This window comes from Lithobates pipiens, unplaced genomic scaffold (genome assembly GCF_037356315.1).
Source record: "Lithobates pipiens isolate NorthernLeopardFrog02 unplaced genomic scaffold, aLitPip1_a1.2 Scaffold_19, whole genome shotgun sequence".
In the NCBI taxonomy this organism is placed as follows: domain Eukaryota; kingdom Metazoa; phylum Chordata; class Amphibia; order Anura; family Ranidae; genus Lithobates; species Lithobates pipiens.
In genome coordinates, this window is record NW_027507764.1 from 253,235,413 (window position 1) to 253,258,089 (window position 22,677).

The 22,677-nt window shown below is 44.0% G+C and overlaps 1 pseudogene; it reads right to left on the reverse strand.

The window, feature by feature from the left end:
• Positions 1-3,635: 3,635 nt before the first annotated feature.
• LOC143998053 (zinc finger protein 862-like) lies at positions 3,636-22,375 on the reverse strand (annotated as a pseudogene).
• Positions 22,376-22,677: the final 302 nt, after the last annotated feature.

Sequence of the window (22,677 nt, forward strand, 5' to 3'; positions counted from 1 at the left end):
GCATTTTGGATTTTTTTTAGTTCTCGCCGACCAGGGCTGTCAGCTTCACCATCCCATCGGCAGCGTCTGCATCACATGGTGTACAACCTTGGGGCCAATACAGAGATGGAGAGCCTTGCAGCTAACAATCCACTGACTTACTGGGTCATGAGATTAGACCACTGGCCTGAACCTGCCCATTATGCTCTTGACTTGTTTGTCTGCCCTGCATCCAGCATGCTTTCAGAACGGGCATTCAGTGCTGCAGGAGGTTTTGTTACTGATCATAGAAGGCGTCTGTCCACAGACTCAGTGGACCGTTTGACTTTTATAAAAAGGAATCAGTCCTGGATTACCAGCTATGAAGTCCCAAATGCTGATGTCTTTTTGGGATGTGGAATCTCTGCAGGACTTTGAGGCTGCCTAGATTTAAGGGTGTTCAATCATTTCATCTGGAAGAATGTTTTTGTTATAAGTTTCATGGGCACAATTAACACCCAAAGACCAATTTTTCAGCACCTGTTTGACAGGTGTATATTTTTTGCCTTCATCAAGAGCACCTCTATAGCGTTACGGTGGGAAGGCACCGCCGAAACCCAAAGACCAATTCATTTTACTTGGTTTTAGGTTAATATTTTTATTCAGTGGCAGTTTGTATTATTGTCACCCAGGGGGAAGAGTTCTATCACTAGTCAGATGTTTTACCCATTAATTTAGCATTCCATTATTTTGTTTTTATTATTATTGGTTAGAGGATTGTTTTAACATTCCAAGTGTCTTTTGGGAGCCTCCAGCAATGTCATATTGCTTCTCTTAAGTCATTTGTGTATGTGTAACAAGTATATGGGGCATCGCCTATACTTCCTGTTTTTTTCTATTATCTACTGAGATTATCCTTGATTTTCGGGTGGTGGAGCGCAAGCACGGTCACGTGATGCATTTCAACCACCTATTTTCTTGTTGACACACTATCCTGGAGGGCCCTACTTCCATTTTTTGCGTCATTTATGAATTATCTTCCAGTGATGGAGCACAAAAGTGGTCAGGTGTTGCGTTCCAACTACCGTATATACTCGAGTATAGGCCGACCCGAATATAAGCCGAGGCCCCCAATTTACCCCCAAAAAAACTGGCAAACTTATTGACTCGTGTATAAGCCGAGGGTGAGACATGCCTGTCCATCCCTGTGTGTGTGTCCGTCCATCCCTGTGTGTCCGTCCATCCCTGTGTGTCCGTCCATCCCTGTGTGTCCGTCCATCCCTGTGTGTCCGTCCATCCATCCCTGTGTGTGTGTGTGTCCATCCATCCATCCATCCATCCCTGTGTGTGTGTGTCTCCATCCATCCATCCATCCATCCCTGTGTGTGTGTGTCTCCATCCATCCATCCATCCATCCATCCCTGTGTGTGTGTGTCTCCATCCATCCATCCATCCATCCCTGTGTGTGTCTCCATCCATGTGTGTGTGTGTGTGTGTGTGTGTGTGTGTGTGTGTGTGTGTGTGTGTGTGTGTGTGTGTGTGTGTCCAGCCTACCTTTGTCCCGAGCCTCCGTCCCGTGCCTTGCCTCCTTGCATCCGTCCCGTGTCGTGCCTTGCCTTGCCCCCGTCCCGTCCCGTCCCGTGCCGTGCCGTCCCGTGCCCTCTTCGTCGGCGGCCATTGTAAAGTTCAAAAGCTGCGCCGCCGCCTTCGCCTGTGATAGGCGGAACACTGAATTTCCCAGCAGCCTGTGTTCCGCCTATCACAGACGTCGTATCATCCTCGTCCGTAGTACGAGGATGATACGACGTCCGTGATAGGCGGAACACAGGCTGCTGGGAAATTCAGTGTTCCGCCTATCACAGGCGAAGGCGGAGCCGGAGGCGCGGCTTTTGAATAGAATGGCCGCTGTCTGTCTGCTCGACACGCTGATCGAGCGGGCAGACAGCGATGACTCGAGTATAAGCCGAGGGGGGCACTTTCAGCCTCAAAAAAGAGGCTGAAAATCTCGGCTTATACTCGAGTATATACGGTACTCACTTCCAGCTAACGCCTCACTTTTGAGAGCATTATTTCCTTTTTTTGCATCATCCATGAATTATATAAATAGGCCTGCTTGTGTCATAAGGCCTCACCTCTCATGATATCCACTGGGATGAAACATGTCAGGCGGGCAGAGACACAGGCACGCTAAGAGCCATGGCCATTTTTTACCTTGATTTTCTTTTTTACTTGGATGTTCATTTTCTTGTACCTTGATGTAAGTGCACCCTTATAAACCTTTTAAACTTACTGTACGGGCTTCACTATATGCTGCTTTATTCCTCCATTGGTGACATTATCCTCATGATTGGAAGAGATCCTTTTGATTCCTGGATGTCCTGGCCATTTGGAAGTATATGAGCAATGTCAGATGCAAGCTCTACTATATGATTAAGCCATACCATATCAATAGACCAGAGAGTGGAGAGGGGTGCTGGGACCCTTGCAGAGTGGTTAATACATGCCTGCTTAATATTGATTTCTGGTATTGAGATTGGATGTACATGTGGTGTGCCCCTTTTTACACACTGAATTTGGTGAAGGGATTTAATCTTTCCCTCCTTCTGATAGACTATTTACTAATTCAGATCAGCGCCGCATGTGAACTTTTATATTTATTACTATTTACTTATCAACAAATTGTGCTGGCTGCTTATTTTTAGGATCATTATCACTGCACAGTAGCATGGATACCCTTTTGTTTTTATTACTACCATCTGAGTACCTGTCACCAGCATCAAAGTACCTGTCACCAGCATTAGAGCAGGGCTTGACAAATTTACATGGAATCTAAGAGCCAGCTAAAAGAGTTAGGCAGGGCCGTCTTTAAGGCAGGGCAAAAGGGGCAGCTGCCCTTGGCCCTGTCATTGTTGTGGGGCCCAAAGCAGCTGCCTCATACTTGCCAACTATCCCAGTTTACATTCCCTTGTCCCTTGAGGTTTTAGTCCTGTTGTTGTGTACAGACGACTCACCCGCAGACCCTGTGTTTACATGTAAATAACCAGCATTCATATGGAAATAGCAGTGACATGCATATGTAAATAGCTTAGGCCAACGGCATTGATATGTAAATAAGGCAGCATTCATATGTATATCATGCCCCCTGCAGAGAGGAGATGATGTGCTGTAACCTACAGCAACCAGTGAGCAGTATCACTGTACAGTAATCTCTAGCAGCCAATCAACAAGCCGAAATCATGTGCTGTAACCTCTAGCAACTAATCAGTGAGCCTTAAGGAGTGCTGTAACCTCTAGCAACCAGTCAGTAAGCAGTAGTGATATGCTGTAACCTCTGGCAACCAATCGCAATCGCTGCCTGATCTGATGCAGTAAACTGATTTTAAGTCTAGCTGCTATTTATTGTATGTCTCAGAGAAGGCGGAGAGCGAAATTGCATGGGGGGAGGGGGGCCCTAAGCAAATTTATGCCCAGGTCCCAAACAATATTAAAGATGGCCCTGGAGTTAGGAGCAAGGTTTTTTTTTTTTAACGACCGACAAAGCTTTATTTTCAATATAAAAACTAACCAATCTTTAATTTAACACAGAAAGACAACTAGAACCAAACATTATATACAGGCAATTAACTTGTGTAGGTAATGAATTTATTCTGATGTGACACCAAGTATTTAATGCAATGTCATTTTTTTTCACTTGGCTTTTTGTGGCCATGAATATGCCTTGTACTTTTGCAATTAAAGTACCAATGGTCAACAGCCTTTGCAGGATCAAAATCCTTCACTGATGGTCCATTCATGTTGGTCATTAACAAATCACCTTAACTTTCTTGCTGCATTAAAGATCTGAACTTATTTTTTTACAAAGTTCATTAAGTTGAATCCTCTCTCACAACATGTAGTTGAGACAGGCAAAACACACACTGTAGACAACAAGTTTCCCAAAACTGGAAATCTGTCTGTGTTGGAGAGTGCCAAATCCAGAAATTCACACAGTTTCTTTCCTTTTCCAAGAACTTTAAATTCATACCACTCATTGTGGATTGCATGCATGCATTTATCATGCATTTCAGGCATTGATAGTTGTTTCTGGAAATGCTGAGCCAATGTTGTAATGTCATCAACACCATAGTCCTCTAGTGCTTTTCCCGATGGCCAGGCAAAGGTATCAAACACTGCAGAGAAACATTCAATATTCCTTTGAATGAGAAATTGCTCTTCTAGGTATTTTGCACCATACTGAATCAAGTTGTCCTTTTCATTTTGGATCAAAGAAGTTACAGTATTGCTGAGTCTGTGCAACTGTACATCTTGATACTGTCCTTTGAGTGATGTTCCAGTTAGAAATCTCTCCTCATACTGTTTTGGCACATCTTTTAGTGATTTTAAAGAAGAAATTGTGTTTTTCACATGCAACTCAGTTGTGCTTAAGAAAAGCTCTTCCCTTTTGCCGTGTACACACAATTAGAATTCCGGCCAGAAAAAGACTAATGAGACCTTTTTATCGGAAAATGCGACCATGTGTATGCTCCATTGGAATTTAGCTGTCCGAATTTCCGCCAGCCATAAATTGATAGCATGTTCTCAATTTTCCAGACGGAAAAACTTTCTATCGGTAATTCCGATCGTTGGTATGCAATTCCGACATGCCAAAAAATCACACATGCTCAGAATCCAGTACGAGATGGAACCGCTCGTTCTGGTAAAACTAGCGTTTGTAATGGAGATAGCAGATTCTTCACACTGCAAATTTTTAAATTGTTCAGTGCCGTGCCACACATTCTCTTCTTTATATAATGCTAGAAGAATGAAGTTGTTTTGCTGCTCATATTCATACAGAGTTATCACAAACGTATTTTTTTATTATTTTTATTATTTCTATTATTTCTAGGTATCTCCTGAATAATCTTTATTTTAATTTAAGTCAGATCTACATAATATATATGTATTTATTTTAATGTGTTTTTTTTTTTCTTTAATATACTTTTTTGGATTATTTTATTCTTTTCTCGTGCTCTCCTTTTTATTTTTTTATGTCACGTTTCCACAACACCATTATTATGTTGTATTTGTAAACCTGTTTGGTGTTGGTGTCCCCTGTTAATTTTGACATTGTATTTTTGAAATGTACCTGCCTACTAATTTTTATATTTGCTATTTGAAGAAAAACACATAGGCAAGTATTTTCTGAAAAAAATCATAATAACAAAATAAAGATGAAGGCAACACTGGAGAAAGTGCTTGAATTTGCGAAGCCCTTGGCCCCCAAGGCACACATCAACTTTGTGGCTCAAAAACTTGGTAGCTTGAGAAGTCCATATAGAAAGGAGGTCAATCTGGTCCACGAATCCCAGAGAACAGGAACAGCAGCAGATGACATATGTACCAAGGCTGTGGTACTACAACAGGCTGCGTGTTCTGTCAGACCAGACTGAAGGCAGGCAATCACTTTCTTGTCTTCCATACAGCCTTCCCTGCAGCCTTTCTTGGAGGCTGTGGCTCTGGAGGTGGATTTGTGGCAGGAGGAGGAGGAGGATGGGGAAGAACACACAGGTGGTCGTTGTCAGTTTGTTCGCCACTCAACCCCTTGTGGATGGTTGTAAAAATGCTTTTTTCACATTTGCGCCGTTGGCCCTCTTCCATTTACTGTAAATTGGAGGCTATAGGCCTCTACAGCATCGAGGGGGGATTTAAGGGCGTCATTAGCCTCCTTGATGAGGGCCAGTGCCGTCTCCTCTGTTTTAATCCCCTTCCTGGGCCTTTTGTATGGAAGAAGGAGGGGAGGCACCTGAGATTGGGTGTTACTGGGCCCTGCCACCTCCTGGCAGACACCTTCCCCTGCCTCCTCCTGTGTGCCACTTGCCAGAGCCTCGTCCTGGCTGAGGTCTTCCTGTGTATGAAAAAGGGACATTGTTTTAGTTTCTTGTTCATCAAACACACACAATTTTCAGCTCATGACTGTTGCAAATAGTGATGGCCGAACGGTTCACCCGGCGGTCGTTTTGCGGCGAATTTCATCTGTTCGCAGTCCGCCCGTTTGGCGCTGTTCGCCCGGCGGACTTCCGTGTTTACTGTGTAAAAGAACTTTGACCTATAATGACACATCCATCATGGGGTACAAGACAACCAATTGAGACATTACAGCACATGGACACTTGGACATTCCCCCTAACTTATAAATACACCCGATCCGGCGGCCATTTTACATTCTTTCTTCTGTCACTATAGGGAGAGGTTGCTGTGTGGAGCAGGGAGAGATTACAGTGACCCAAATCGCTAGCTATTTGGTACACAAAAGTTCTTTTCAGGACTGGTATAGGTGTTAGGTGTAGTTCAGGATAGGCAGTGCTGTGCTAGTGATTGTTGCAGCAGCCTGAGTGTCTTTTGTCAGTTTAGAGAAAGGGACAGGACGGCGTGTGCTGCAGGAACAGCCAGTTTAGTCATTAGCTGTTACTATCAGGTCCACAAAAGTGCTATTTCAATTACTGTTCCAGTAGCTTCTGTTTTGTCAGTTTATATAGGGACAGGCAGGAAGCAGTGTGTGAGGCAGTGAGGGTCAGTTTAATCAGTAGCTGTTACTATTAGTTCCACAAAGGTTCTTTTCAGGACTGGTATCAGTGGTATTGTAATAGGCTTGTACACGTATAATATTCTTTCTTCCAAATATAGAAAGAATATTATACTTGACTGCTGCCCTTCTGCTGCAGTTTGCTAATCATTCACAACCCACTTGTTCCACAAAGCTCCTTATAAGGACTGGTAACTTGGTCTGTCTAGGGTGCTACAGTACATAGTGTTGAGTGAGGTACAGTCTGTTATTCCATAAGGACTGGTATAGGTCCACAGTACATAGGGTTGAGGTGCACTACTGCTGACCGCTGCCCTATACTGCAGCAATCCTTAATCGGTATAGGGACTGACGTACAGTCTGCTAATCACTCACACACAACCTACTTGGTCCACAAAGGTCCTTATAAGGACTGGTAAGGTATAGGGTGCTACAGTACATAGGGTTGAGTGAGGTACAGTCTGCCATTCTATAAGGACTGGTATCGGTCCACAATACATAGGGTTGAGGTGCACTACTGCTGACCGCTGCCCTATACTGCAGCAGTCCTTCATCGGTATAGGGACTGACGTACAGTCTGCTAATCACTCACACACAACCTACTTGGTTCACAAAGCTCCTTATAAGGACTGGTAACTTGGTCTGTCTAGGATGCTACAGTACATAGGGTTGAGTGAGGTACAGTCTGCCATTCCATAAGGACTGGTATCGGTCCACAGTACATAGGGTTGAGGTGCACTACTGCTGACCGCTGCCCTATACTGCAGCAGTCCTTCATCGGTATAGGGACTGACGTACAGTCTGCTAATCACTCACACACAACCTACTTGGTCCACAAAGGTCCTTATAAGGACTGGTAAGGTATAGGGTGCTACAGTACATAGGGTTGAGTGAGGTACAGTCTGCCATTCTATAAGGACTGGTATCGGTCCACAATACATAGGGTTGAGGTGCACTGCTGCTGACCGCTGCCCCTATACTGCAGCAGTCCTTCATCGGTATAGGGACTGACGTACAGTCTGCTAATCACTCACACACAACCTACTTGGTCCACAAAAGTCCTTATAAGGACTGGTAACTTGGTCTGTCTAGGGTGCTACAGTACATAGGGTTGAGTGAGGTACAGTCTGTTATTCCATAAGGACTGGTATAGGTCCACAGTACATAGGGTTGAGGTGCACTACTGCTGACCGCTGCCCTATACTGCAGCAGTCCTTCATCGGTATAGGGACTGACGTACAGTCTGCTAATCACTCACACACAACCTACTTGGTCCACAAAGGTCCTTATAAGGACTGGTAAGGTATAGGGTGCTACAGTACATAGGGTTGAGTGAGGTACAGTCTGCCATTCTATAAGGACTGGTATCGGTCCACAATACATAGGGTTGAGGTGCACTACTGCTGACCACTGCCCTATACTGCAGCAGTCCTTCATCGGTATAGGGACTGACGTACAGTCTGCTAATCACTCACACACAACCTACTTGGTCCACAAAAGTCCTTATAAGGACTGGTAACTTGGTCTGTCTAGGGTGCTACAGTACATAGGGTTGAGTGAGGTACAGTCTGCCATTCCATAAGGACTGGTATCGGTCCACAGTACATAGGGTTGAGGTGCACTACTGCTGACCGCTGCCCTATACTGCAGCAGTCCTTCATCGGTATAGGGACTGACGTACAGTCTGCTAATCACTCACACACAACCTACTTGGTCCACAAAGGTCCTTATAAGGACTGGTAAGGTATAGGGTGCTACAGTACACAGGGTTGAGTGAGGTACAGTCTGCCATTCTATAAGGACTGGTATCGGTCAACAATACATAGGGTAGAGGTGCACTACTGCTGACCGCTGCCCTATACTGCAGCAGTCCTTCATCGGTATAGGGACTTAGAGTTTTGTCACAGGGTCATTTAAAAAATTACAGGCAGAGGAAGAGGCAGGCCCTTCCGCAGGGGTGGTAGGGGTAGGGCAGGAGCAACAGGCTTGAGCCAAAGTGGGAAGTTGCAGAAGGTGCGTTGAATTACTTTAAAGAACGCACCAGACTTGGTTGAGTGGCTCACTCAGCCTTACTCTTCTGCACCCTCCTCATCCTCTCGATCTGCACCCTCTTCTTCACTCTCTGCTATGTGCACCCCCAAAGACACTACCACCAACAACACCACCACCACCACCACCACCACATACCTTCCGCTTGAGTCACAGGAATTATTTTCCGATCCATATCAAGACATTTCTGATGCGCAGCCACTCTTGGTATTGGATCAGGAAGAGGAGGCAGCAACAACCACTACTCAACAGTCTGACGACAGTACCCAGATCAGCCCAAGGAGGAGGTTGGTCCCCGGTGTTGCTGCCTACTCCAAAATCTCTACTTATAGCGGTGGGGAAGGTGACGTTGATGATGACATGTCTAGTGATGTCACGTGGGTGCCCACAAGAGAGGAAGAGGAGGGGAGTTCAGAGGGAGATATGAACGAGCAGATAGGGAGGAGAAGCAGGAATAACTTACATTGCACAGGAGGGACAAAGCAGACTGCAAATGTATCAGGAGCGAGTCATCGGCCATGTACGGTCACATCTGGCGCTCCCAGGACACCGGCACATGGCTCCGCAGTGTTGGATTTTTTTAACGTGTCCGCTGCTGACAATAGCGTTGCCATCTGCAATCTTTGCAGTCAATGCATTAGTCGCGGTAAGCCCAACACTCACCTAGGGATGACTGCCTTAAGAAGGCACATGAGCAGCCATCACCGAGCCCAGTGGGAGCAACGGAACACACAAAGCTACATTGCAGGCTCTCACCGTCCAGCCTCGTCTTCTACTTCTGCTCCTCTCTCCTCACAATTGTCCTCCACTCCACCTTCCATCACGCCAAGCTCACGTTTTTCTGCAAAAAGGCAGGCTTCCGTGGGACTAATGTTCGAGCGTAAAAAAAAATGATGACGCCGGATAACCCTCTTGCCCAACGGTTGATGGCTGGCTTGTCAGAAGCCCGCCAACTACTGCCAAATAAACTGGTGGACTCGGAGGCCTTTCGAAAATTTGTGGCCATTGGAACACCACAATGGAAGGTCCCAGGAAGGAAGTATTTCTCAGAGAAGGGAATCCCAGAGCTATATGGCCATGTTCAGCGGCAAGTGAATGTATCTCTGGCACACAGTGTCGTTGCCAAGATACATCTGACCACAGACACGTGGTCTAGCAAACATGGGCAGGGAAGGTATATCACTTTTACTGCCCACTGGATGAACCTTCTGACGGCCGTCAAGCATGTAACCCGTGGCACCCGTGTAGATTTGGTTTTACCGCCACTGATTGCATGCAGGGCTGACTCTTCTTCTCCTCCTCCTCCTACTCCATCCTCCTCCCTCCTCCTCAGCTGACTCCTCCTTTTCCGCTGCTAGCGTCTCTTCCACTGCGCTGCCCAAGCTCCCCAGAACCTATTCGACATGCCAGGTGAGACGTTGCCATTCCGTGCTGCGTCTGTTGTGCCTGGAAGCCAAGAGCCCCACTGGCCCGGCACTCCTTTCAGCTTTGCGTTTACAGGCAGATCAGTGGCTAACACCGCTCAATTTGACAGTTGGTAAAGTGGTGTGTGACAACGGTGCCAATCTGCTTAGCGCACTGAGACAGGGCAAAATCACGCACGTGCCATGCATGGCACACATCTTAAACTTGGTCGTGCAGCAATTCCTTGTCAAATACCCTGGGGTCCAGGACATCTTGCGGCAGGCAAGGAAAATCTCGGCCCATTTCAGAAGATCTTCCACGGCCATGGCTCGCCTTGCTGACATTCAGCGGCGACACAATCTGCCGGTCAGACGTCTTATTTGCGATTGCCTGACGCGATGGAACTCAACCTTCTATATGCTTGATAGGCTGCTCCAGCAGAAACGTGCAGTTAACGTCTACCTGTATGAACTCTGCGGCAGAACCGGTTCTGGGGAGCTTGTTTTTTTTTCACTGCGCCAGTGGCTGCTCATGCGCGACGCATGCAAACTTCTGCGCCCATTTGAGGAGATCACCAAACTGGTCAGTCGCAGCCATGGCGCCATCAGTGACATGGTACCTTATGCCTTCTTTATGGAGCATGCATTGCGTCGTGTCATTGATCAAGCTGTGGAGGAGCAGGAGCGGGAAGATGAGGAAGTCGCAATGCTGGATGAATTCCCAGGGGGGGCTACTCTATCTGAGACAAGTCAACAACAGGAGTCTGAAGAGGAGTCAGAGGAGGATGGTGCCGGGGCGGATGAGGAGGAGCAAGAAGAGCATGCTTTAAACCTTTCTGGGATCCCTGTTGTGCGTGGATGGGGAGAGGAGAATGAAGAGGACGACATTATCCTGGATGATGAGCAGGAGCCAGGCCACCACACCGCTTCCACTTTAGTGCAAATGGGGGCCTTCATGCTCCAGTGTTTTAATAGGGACCCCCGTATAAAAAGCATATGGGTCAAGGACCAGTACTGGGTGGCAACGTACTTAGACCCCCGGTACAAACACAAAATGGCGGAAATGTTACCGCCGTCACAGAGGGCTGTCAGAATGCAGCACTTCCAGGCCTTGCTTCGAGAAATGCTGCATTCTGCTTTTGCGTGCGCTGGCAGAGGAGCAATTCCCACTCCCAGAGAAGGAGCTGCGGGTACCAATCCAACAGCGCCTGCAAGAAGAGGCCGGTTTGAAGATGTGTTGGTGACTTCGGATATGAGGTCATTCTTTCAGCCAACCCATCGACAGGTGTCATCCGGATCCATCATCAGGGAACGCCTAGACCGTCAGGTGTCCAACTACATCAGGATAACGGCCGATGTGGACGCTCTGAGGAGTGATGAACCCCTGGACTACTGGGTGGGCAGGCTTGACCTCTGGCCAGAGCTTGCCCAATTTGCAATCTAACTGTTGGCTTGCCCCTCATCCAGTGTCCTGTCCGAAAGGACGTTCAGCGCAGCAGGGGGGATCGTGACCGATAAGCATACTCGCCTAGCTCACGACAGTGTTAACTACCTCACATTTCTAAAAATTAATGAGGCATGGATCTCGGAGGAATTCAACACATGTGACCAGTAGACCATGTATATGTCTATAAACAATTTTTTTAATCGAGCACAGAGACCTTCTTTCTTCATTTGGCTCACTTACTTGTCCAAAAAAAGCACACCGTATTATATGCCCGTACCCTTCTCTTTGAAGAGGTTGAGCGGTGTCGTCATATTTCTACTGGGGCTGCTTATTATGAGGGGCTCCCACCATCCCTGTGCTGTGCTGACATCCTCCTGGGGCTGTACCTCTGCTGTGCATATTATGAGGGGCTCCCACCATCCCTGTGCTCTGCTGACTTCCTCCTGGGGCTGTACCTCTGCTGTGCATATTTTGAGGTGCTCCCACCATCCCTGTGCTATGCTCATTATGAGGGGCTCCCACCATCCCTGTGCTGTGCTGACTTACTCCTGGGGCTGCTTATTATGAGGGGCTCCCACCATCCCTGTGCTATGCTGACATCCTCCTGAGGCTGCTTATTATGAGGAGCTCCCACCCTCCCTGTGCTATGCTGACATCCTCCTGGGGCTGCTTATTATGAGGGGCTCCCACCTTCCCTGTGCTATGCTCATTATGAGGGGCTCCCACCATCCCTGTGCTATGCTGACTTCCTCCTGGGGCTGCTTACGGTGCAGGTATCAGTGCTGTATATCACGGTGCTGATGTCAGTGCTCTCTGTCACGGTGCTGCTGTCAGTGCTGTATATCACGGTGCTGGTGTGAGTGCTTTATGTCACGCTGCTGATGTCAGTGCTCTCTTTCACGGTGCTGCTGTCAGTGCTGTATATCACGGTGCTGGTGTGAGTGCTTTATGTCACGCTGCTGATGTCAGTGCTCTCTATCACGGTGCTGTTGTCAGATCACTCTATCACGGTGCAGGTGTCATTGCTGTATGTCACGCTGCTGATGTCATTGCTCTCTATCACGGTGCTGGTGTCAGATGACTCTATCACGGTGCAGGTGTCATTGCTGTATGTCACGCTGCTGGTGATCATCTCCTGCACCCTCTTCTTTGCCTACCCTGGTCCCTGACCTTCCCTCTACTCCATTGCCTTCATGCGCTCCACAGTCCTGAATTGTCACAACAATTTCCCATATAAAAAAAGAATGCTTGTAGTTGTCGATCCCAGATTCACCTCATACATGTGTTATGTCATTGGTCATGTGGTGGGACTATGTTTGCACAGCTATTAATTATTTTGTGGCTGCAAATTTGACCTGTAGGTTTGCGAAGTTCGCCTCCCATTGAAGTCAATGGGGCCCGCCGCGAACGTTCCGGTTCGCGAACTATCGGCCGCGTTCGCGGTCCGCGTTCGCAAAACGTCCCGTCGGAAGTTCGTCCATCACTAGTTGCAAATTTAATGTTACTAAATAGAAAAGACCAGCATTTTTCATTCTTGTCCCAATCATTTTTGGCCACTACTGTCTATTGATATGTGAAACACTTTTTGTTAAATCATTTTCATATAAAAAATATTTATAAAAAATCCTATACCTGGCTCCAACTGGGCTCCTCAATCTCTTCCTGGATGGAAGGCCCAGGTTGTTCCATGGAAGCCTCAGCTGGGGTTGAGGGAAGGCTGGATGGAAGGCTGGAGGGAAGGGGTGCCGGAAGAGTTGAAAGCGATTCCCTGCCCTCAATCTGGTCATCAAGAAAACATATGCTGTTATAGTACTACAGACTGGGTACATACACCTGATCTGCTGCTGCTCCTGACTTCAGGGACTGCTGGACCTTCTGATACTCCTTCCTATAGGTGCTTCTCAAGCTACCAATTTTCATTTCCAGAGACCTCATGTCTGCATTGGGGGCCCGGGTCTTTACAAATTCAAGCAGCTTCCCCAGCGTTGCCTTCCTAGCTGCTTTATTGTGATATAATTGGTTTTTCACCTCCCATAAATTGCGCATATCACAATATTTATCCAGGAATTCTTGGTCTTTAAATGGATACATTTTCTCTGCAAGACCAAACAAAAGACAAAAACGCTTATCTCAGGATAATCTTTTAAGCCAATATAGGTATCAATCTTGATTCAGTATAGTCTGCTCATGTCACCAAAGTTAAAATCTTACCTTCGTTATAACGTTTGTCGCTTCCGTTCCTCTTTCCTCTGCACACAGAATGTGTTTATGACACAGACGTGTTTAAGCTTTATATACTCTGTGCACGCGTGAAACTCTGCCCGCGTTGCCCACCCCTGAGATTCTTTTTAGAATATTCCCCGCCCCGTCTCTTTCGTCGCAGTGGGAGAGGAACATGGCGGGGACACAGCAGGTGCATAATAGCAGTAACGAGGAGGAAAGCACGGAGTCAGGAGGAGATTTAAGGCCACAAATATATGCTTTGCTGAGATGTTGGAGATGGTCAACTTCTTGAGGAGGAATGAATATGACGGGAATTATGGTCCATACCCAAACCCAAATCTGAGAAAGGCCAAGATCATGACTAAAGTTGTAAAGAGCCTGTACAGGGATTTTGGGGTACGACAATCCAAGGATCAATTGAGGAAATCCTGGTCGGACCTCAAATTAAGGGAGCAGGATCAGTATAGAAAGATCAAGAAAGTTCTTCGAAAAAGTAAGCATTTGTCGTGTGTTCCTATTATTATTAATATTGCATGCTGCGCCATGTGTTTTTCTTTATGGTGTTGTACATTTAAAAATGGCTACTTTCATGTTCATACGCACAGTAATCGGTCGTAGTAAACATTGTTAGTTTCCCAAATAAATACAATGTTTTCCCAGATACCTGATTAAATACATTTGTTCATGCTAATTTTGAATTTAATAAAATAGGTTTAGGACATTGTTGTATAGATATGTTTGAACCTATAAGGAATAGCAAACTAGATTCAGTGTAATTCTAAATATGTCTATCCTAAAAGACTAAAAAGCTGTAAGGTAATATTATCTCATATTTATTACAAGGGGATCAGAAATACCCCTAGACACCACTGATAATAGAAGTGATCAAAAAGAAATAGGCAGGACAAAATGCAGGAAAACCTTATAAATATAGGCTGGAAGTAAGTATCTGTCAGAGAATAGCACTTAGCAGCATTAACCCAGTATTAATGATGGTCGGCCCTACCCACTGAGGCACACGAGATCAGCCAAATAAAAAATCTGCATTTCATTGCCAAAAGATTTCTGGGTAGTAATGCAAAAAAATGTATCTACATCGCTGACTATAATGCACTGAGAGAGATTCAAGATACGACCAGAATTTGAATATGTGCAGAAAATAATACAGTGCAATCGTAAGAAATATGTATATCTATATATCCCTCAGATGGAACCAAGAAAAATTACAATTAAGATATGTGCTATACCGAAAAAAAAATATATATATCTCACCAGTGTTAGCGTATACACAATATAAGCAAGTGAATATACATGTGCAGGACCAAAAACCAAAATAAATTAATATAAATAAATAAAAAATAATAATAATAAATGGTTGCTGGTGCAAAAATGCAGGAAATGCAAAAATGCAAAAAATGTGCAAAAAGTGCAAAAAAGTGCAAAACAACAATAAACTCAAAATCCACAAAAATCACAGGAAAAATAAGAATAAAAAATACAAAAATACCAGTACATGTGCTGTAACTATCATAAACGTCCTTGGAAATATAAGTAAAATAAAGTCCACTTCAGGTGGTATAACAGGAGGTAGTGGTATATACTCTAAATCTTCAGACAGGTGAAACTTTAAAGTGACTGGTGCTCAGACAAATAATTCAGGTGACTTCCGTGCTCACCCCCTCAGATCCCCACTCACCGGATCCCTATGCCCACAGAGGGAAAGCAAGCGTGTATATCTCAAGGTGCAGAAATTGGTCAGTCCAGAGAGAAACGTTCACCCTTTATCTCCTTCCTCGGTGCACAGAGAGATTCCAATAGGCCGGTGGTTATAGGTCAGTGTATCCTCAGGGAAATAAAAAAGGTCTCATAGTGTAGTAACTCCAGGTCACAAAAACTTAAGTTCAAAAAGTAGGCTTTATTAATTAGCAGACCAAAAATTGGGAAAAAATTTATAAATTTTTTTTTAAAAAAACTTTCACATTTTACAGGAACATAAACCCACAGGAAAGGTAATACATATCATGCAAAAGTATATCTCAGGTACAGTCCCGGGCTGAGATTACATCACAGGAATTGATTAAGAATTTTTTTTTTTTATAAAGAAAAAATGCACAAAATAAAAAATAAATAAAAATAAGGATAAAAAGTGACAAATAAAAACTGCACAACCCCTCAGGGTAAACGGATGCAGACAACGGGGGTCCTCAGTAAGGCTTACCCATCCGCAGGGGTCACAGTAAAAAATCCCAAAGGTGACACCCTAGGGGAGGGTCACCCGCCGTTGGCGCTCCGGGGGTTAGCAATTTTCTTTCACGGTCTGAGTTACAATAAGCAAGCCGGGGAATGAGCGAAGGAACAGGCAAGGAGATGGCGTGCGTTCCAAGCTACGTTCCACTCAGCTTGCCAGATCGGAAGTGACGTGGTGTGCGTGGCCACGTCGTACGCATTTCGTCATTGGATGTCTTCAGCAAAGACGTCCAATGAAGACCTCCAATGACGAAACGAGTACGACGTAGCCACGCACACCACGTCACTTCCGGTCTGGCGAGCTGAGTGGAACGCAGCTTGGAACGCACACCATCTCCTTGCCCATTCCTGCGCTCGTTCCCCGGCTTGCTTATTGTAACTCAAACCGTGAAAGAAAATTACTAACCCCGGAGCGCCAACGGCGGGTGACCCTCCCCCAGGGTGTCACCTTTGGGATTTTTTACTGTGACCCCTGCGGATGGTTAAGCCTTACTGAGGACCCCCGTTGTCTGCATCCGTTTACCCTGAGGGGTTGTGCAGTTTTTATTTATCACTTTTTGTCCTTATTTTTATTTATTTTTTATTTTGTGCATTTTTTCTTTATTAAAAAAAAAATTCTTAATCAATTCCTGTGATGTAATCTCAGCCCGGGACGGTACCTGAGATATTCTTTTGCATGATATGTATTACCCTTCCTGTGGGTTTATGTTCCTGTAAAATGTGAAAGTTTTTTTTAAAATTTTTTAAATATATTTTTTCCCGATTTTTGGTCTGCTAATTAATAAAGCCTACTTTTTGAACTTAAGTTTTTGTGACCTGGAGTTACTACACTATGAGACCTTTTTTATTTCCCTGAGGATACACTGACCTATAACCACCGGCCTATTGGAATCTCTCTGTGCACCGGGGAAGGAGATAAAGGGTGGACGTTTCTCTCTGGACGTTTCTCTCTGGACTGACCAATTTCTGCACCTTGAGATATACACGGTTGCTTTCCCTCTGTGGGCATAGGGATCCGGTGAGTGGGGATCTGAGGGGGTGAGCACGGAAGTCACCTGAATTATTTGTCTGAGCACCAGTCACTTTAAAGTTTCACCTGTCTGAAGATTTAGAGTATATACCACTACCTCCTGTTATACCACCTGAAGTGGACTTTATTTTACTTATTTTTCCAAGGACGTTTATGATAGTTACAGCACATGTACTGGTATTTTTTATTCTTATTTTTCCTGTGATTCTTGTGGATTTTGAGTTTATTGTTGTTTTGCACTTTTTTGCACTTTTTGCAAATTTTTTGCATTTTTGCATTTCCTGCATTTTTTGCACCAGCAACCATTTATTATTATTTATTTATTTATATTAATTTATTTTGGTTTTTGGTCCTGCACATGTATATTCACTTGCTTATATTGTGTATACGCTAACACTGGTGAGATATATATATATATTTTTTTTTCGGTATAGCACATATCTTAATTGTAATTTTTCTTGGTTCCATCTGAGGGATATATAGATATACATATTTCTTACGATTTCACTGTATTATTTTCTGCACATATTCAAATTCTGGTCGTATCTTGAATCTCTCTTGAATCTGCATTTTGTCCTGCCTATTTCTTTTTGATCACTTCTATTATCAGTGGTGTCTAGGGGTATTTCTGATCCCCTTGTCATAAATACGAGATAATATTAACTTAGAGCTTTTTAGTCTTCTAGGATAGACATATTTAGAATTGTATTTATTTATTTATTATAGGTAGCGCCTGGGTCCCTTAATATACAACTTTATAGCAACTACAGCTCACGGCCTCCTTTGGGGAGTGTGAGGTATAGGGTCGGCAGCACCTTATTTAGTGTTTCACGTATATTACCACAGCGCGGTTTTGGTCCTTTTTAATTTCTAGATTCAGTGTAATGTATGGAGAGGGCACTCAGCAGCTGTTTACACATCTGGACTCAGGTGCACTAGTGTGGGACACAAGAACAACAACTTTTTAGGGTGTCAAACACAGTTACTCAATTGGATACTTGGGGGTCCAAAAAAGGTAAGTATTCCAGCTTTAGTAAAGGAATAAATCATGTCTTCAGCTTGGAATTCTGCCCAAACAGACAATTGTACCCCACTTCCAAGCAATGTTTATCATTCATATTTGTTGCCTCAAATATATATGTGCTAAGTATACCTTTTGTTTCATTCTCATAGGGGAGCAAAGAATCTGAAAATATGAGGTCACCAGGGACCCCACCTCCTGAACAAGGGGACCCCCCCCACCTCCTGAACAAGGGGAACAGAGGTCGCAACCAGAGGATGTGGAGGAAGGAGAGGTGGTCTAGATTGAGACCACAACAGGTGAGTGTCTGACACCCCAGCTTCAGGTAATAAGAGATGTATGCTTGCATATGTTTAATACATGGTGTGTTTTTTTTAATTTTAGGTGATGTACAGCTTGTGGAAGAACAATCAGATCATTTCACCAGTGACAGTGCCCAAAGGCTAATTCAGGACATAATGTGGTGTAGTCAGGATTTAGACATTATCAAACAAAAAACTATGGATATTGAAGTAAAACTTAAGAGCATGATTGATGTCCTTGGAAGAATTTAATTTACAAAAAAATTGGCACCATTTTGTGTTTTTTTTTTCTAAAATGTTGACAACATTTAAAAAAAAGCCTAATTTTGAAGATGCAAACAGTATGTCAGCAAGTGCTATCTGCCATCAGGGGATATCAATGTACGTGTTTTGTGCCTGCAACCCCTTCCTCAAAACTCAAGTAGGTGAGAGGAAGGGGTTGCACCCCAAAACACGTCCATTTATCCCCCATGATTGGAGATAGCACATGTTGACATTAGGCATGTGATCAGAATGTAAATCCCCAGTTTGACTCCCAATTTGTGTGCATCTTCAAAATTAGGCTTTTACAGGGATGACTTCACCCCATCTGTTGAATGCAAGATCCACACATTTTGGACAATATAATGTGTGATCTTGCCTTTAGTTTTTCAATGTTGAACTTTGTAAGTTCCAGAGTTGTTTATGTTCTTTTTGAAACATGGCTGTTTATGTAACCTTAAAAAAAAAAAAAATGTAGATAACTCAAAATGTTATACTTTTTTACAAAAAAATGTTTTACAATGCACATGTGAATGTCTATGGAGTAAAAGGATTTTTACTCAACAATGTGTGGCTTCTTCTTTCAATGATCAATACCATTTTTTCTGTTTAAATTGGTGTTTACAGTGTGAATGGGTGTTATATAATAATGTACAAACTACTAGGAGACAAAAAAAAGAAACACAAGCAGGGAATCCAAATCCAGATTTTTGCAGATTAAATTTAAAATTTATTCAACATGTGCTGGCAAAGCAATGGCCCCCCTCCCCAAAAAATAGTTCAAATGATTTTGTCGCACTTTACAGGCTCTTTGGGGGGGCAAGCCAGGACAGGCAACTTCCAAGGACATCTTTGTTTGCTGAAGTCTGGCGTCAGGCCCAACTGTGACCACATAATTTGGGTTATTTCTTTTCAAAAAGTTATGCAGGATGCAACAAGATAACACAATGGTATTAAGTTTGTATTCTGCCATATTAATGGCCATTTGAAACAGGTGGAACTGGCTGGCTAGAATCCCAAACGCGTTCTCCACAACTCTTCTGGCTCTGGCCAGCCGGTAATTATAAACCATCTTCTCCGGGGTGAGGGTCTCTGGGGGAATGGCCTCATGACATGGTTTCTCAGACCGAAAGCCTCATCTGCTACGAAGACAAATGGCAGTCCTTCGACATTCTCCTCGTCCACATATAGAAACTCATATGTCGCCGACACCACCGCCATCAACACGATACTATGAAACCCATTATAGTTCAAATAGTTTGACCCTGAATGGGGTGGTGAGATGATGTGGATGTGCTTCCCATCGATTGCCCCTCCGCAGTTAGGAAAATCCCACCGCTGGGCAAACGGGGAGGCCACAGTCTGCCATTCCTGTGGTGTTAAAGGAAACTGTGGATTCAAACAAGAAAAATCAAATTAGAAATTTTGCACTGAAACATTACAAGCAGATTAGACACAAACATTGTTGGCCAACATCAGTATAACATTTCTTGTAAAGAGTATTTAAAGGCTAAAATATAAGGTCCACTTATTAGATTCATCACCCCCTCTGATGGCCCCTTGTAAATATTTTAGGGGGGAAGGTATGTTTTGGACAGGTAACCACCCTCTCCACTATGTAATGGAGTGACAAAGTAATGTGTGTTACTTTGGCCAGCCCCTCCTTAATTACACTATTGGCAGCCCACGGGACAGGTAATAAGAAGTGGCATCAAAACAAATTAATAAATGGAAGCACATTTGTAGATTCTGCAATTACCTATCAAGATAATAATAGGAGAAGAAGAATTTAAACAGTAGCATTTGAAAGTATTGAGGCAGGCCCTTGCACTACATGCTTTGAGAAATTCATCCATAAATCTGACCACAAAAGAGGTAGATATAGTGTGTATTGGGTTTGGCAAAGTCAGCAGATAGAGGATTGCTATCAGCTGACTTAGAGGTTAGGGGGAGGGGGGTTCCAAATGATTTTGGGCCCCCCAAAAAAAGCCTCTGGCACTTTGCATGAATTTAAGGATACCAATAACATTTGTACACATTTTAGGGGGTCCTTAGCGTAAAGCATTACAATGGAGCTGACAAAATACATTGTTAATTGACTAGACTAGGAGTATATGGGCCCCATATAGCATGCTGGGGGGTTAGTGAAGGCAAATATGCATGAAGGACAAAAAAGGAGCATACAAACATCCAACATGCATGAGGACAAAGAGGAAATTCCCAGCTTATTACAATTATATTAATTATAGAATGATGAAAGAAATGCAATACATTAGCAAACAGTAAATAAATATAATGTGATGTTAAAGGATAAAACTTACCCTCATATATTCCTTCTGCAGGACTTGTATGATGGCAGAACAGGTCTCTGGAATAATGATCCCCAGAGCCTGGGGGGAGATGCCTGTCAAGAACTTGAGGTCCTGAAGGCTTCTCCCAGTCGCCAAGTACTGCAACGGGGCGATGAGCCTCTGCTCCGGAGTGATGGCTTGCCACATGCGGGTATCCTGCCTGCTGATATAAGGGGTCAGCAAAGCCAACAGACGGTGAAAAACAGGGTCCGTCATCCTGAGATCATTTCTGAAATCATCAGGATTATTCTCACGGATCTCACGTAGCAAAGGCATATGAGAGAATTGGTCACACTGGAGCAACCAATTCTTGGTCCATGAAATCCTCCCCACTCTGTTCATGGACTGAGCTTGTGTCAAAGTAAGAACCCCAACACCAAGCCCCCGCACAGCACGAACTCTACGACGAGTACGTACACGCAACATGGCTTCAAAACGGTCAGCTGGTCAGAAGGGACTAACAGAAAGCACTGATAAACAGCAAGGCCTGAAAGAACAAAATGCAAATCAGCAACAAGCAGAAAATAAGCACTAAAAATCAAAGCGTACTATATCAAAGATGTAGGCCGCAATGACAAACAAATGTGAACTGACTACACGCACTGATAGGCAGATACGCACCAACAAGCAAAAACTGTAGAGCAGGAACAACCTGAAGCACAAGTCTGAAAAGCGCAAATCGTCTATAACCAAACTTCTACTAACACGCGATAAACACGAGATCAGCAGAAGGAGCCCAAAGGGTGCCGTACGTGGTGCTGAACTTCCCTTTTCTAGTCCCGTCTTATGTGGTGGACGTTACCGCATTCTTGGTGGTCGGAATTTGGCGTGACCGTGTGTAGGCAAGACAGCTTGAACGTCAGAATTCCGTCGGGAAAACCATCAGAGCTTCTTCCAACGAGAATTCCAATCGTGTGTACGTGGCATTAGAAATAAAAGGGAGATGTTCTTAATAATTTCTAGATAGTCATGAAGAAAATGGAGCATGTTAACAAATTTAAAATCGGTTTGTTTTTTCAACAAACCATGTGCAACTACAGAAGCACTGTCTTTTTCTGCAGCAACACCTTCAAGGTGGACTGTCACACATTTCCAATCTTTGACAAGTGCAGAGAGAGCACTGACTTTACTTGACATCCATCTTACATTATGCAAGTACTGAAATTTATGGATTTTTTCAAGAAAACTTTCAGCCACCTGCTTTAGTTGTTGCATGCTCTTGGGTGAATGCTGGCAAAATTGCTACAGCTTCTTTAAAACAGAGTCAAGGTCATCAATGCATTTTCCATCTTTCAGATAGCTTAATACACTTAAATTTAATCTGTCTGCAACACAGTGAATGCCAATTGCATGGCTGAGATTTTGACGTACTTTCTGTACCAGTCCATTTTCAGCTCCAATCATGCTTGCAGCACCATTTGTACCAATTCCAATCGGCTGATTTGAAAAAAGCCAGTCTAAAAGACCATGTGTTTTCAGCTCTTTAGTGATGGTTTCTAAGTACCCATCTGCAGTTGCCATTTCAAGAGGCAGGACTGATATAAATACTTTGATCCTATTGTTCTTGATGTATCTGACATACAATATTAATTCTTCTACTTCTCCTTTGTCAGTTCATCCATCTAGCATCAAACTAACATATTTGGCCTCCTTTAGCTCGCAGATGAGTTCTTTCTGGATTACAGTTGCAACATATGAGACGAATTCCTTGCATTTGCATACTCCTCTCTCACAGCAACCCCTAGTTTCCCTGTCAGCTCAAACAAACCTTTAAAGTCTGTATATGGCTTGTTGTTTTTTGCAATATAATAGGCCACATTAAA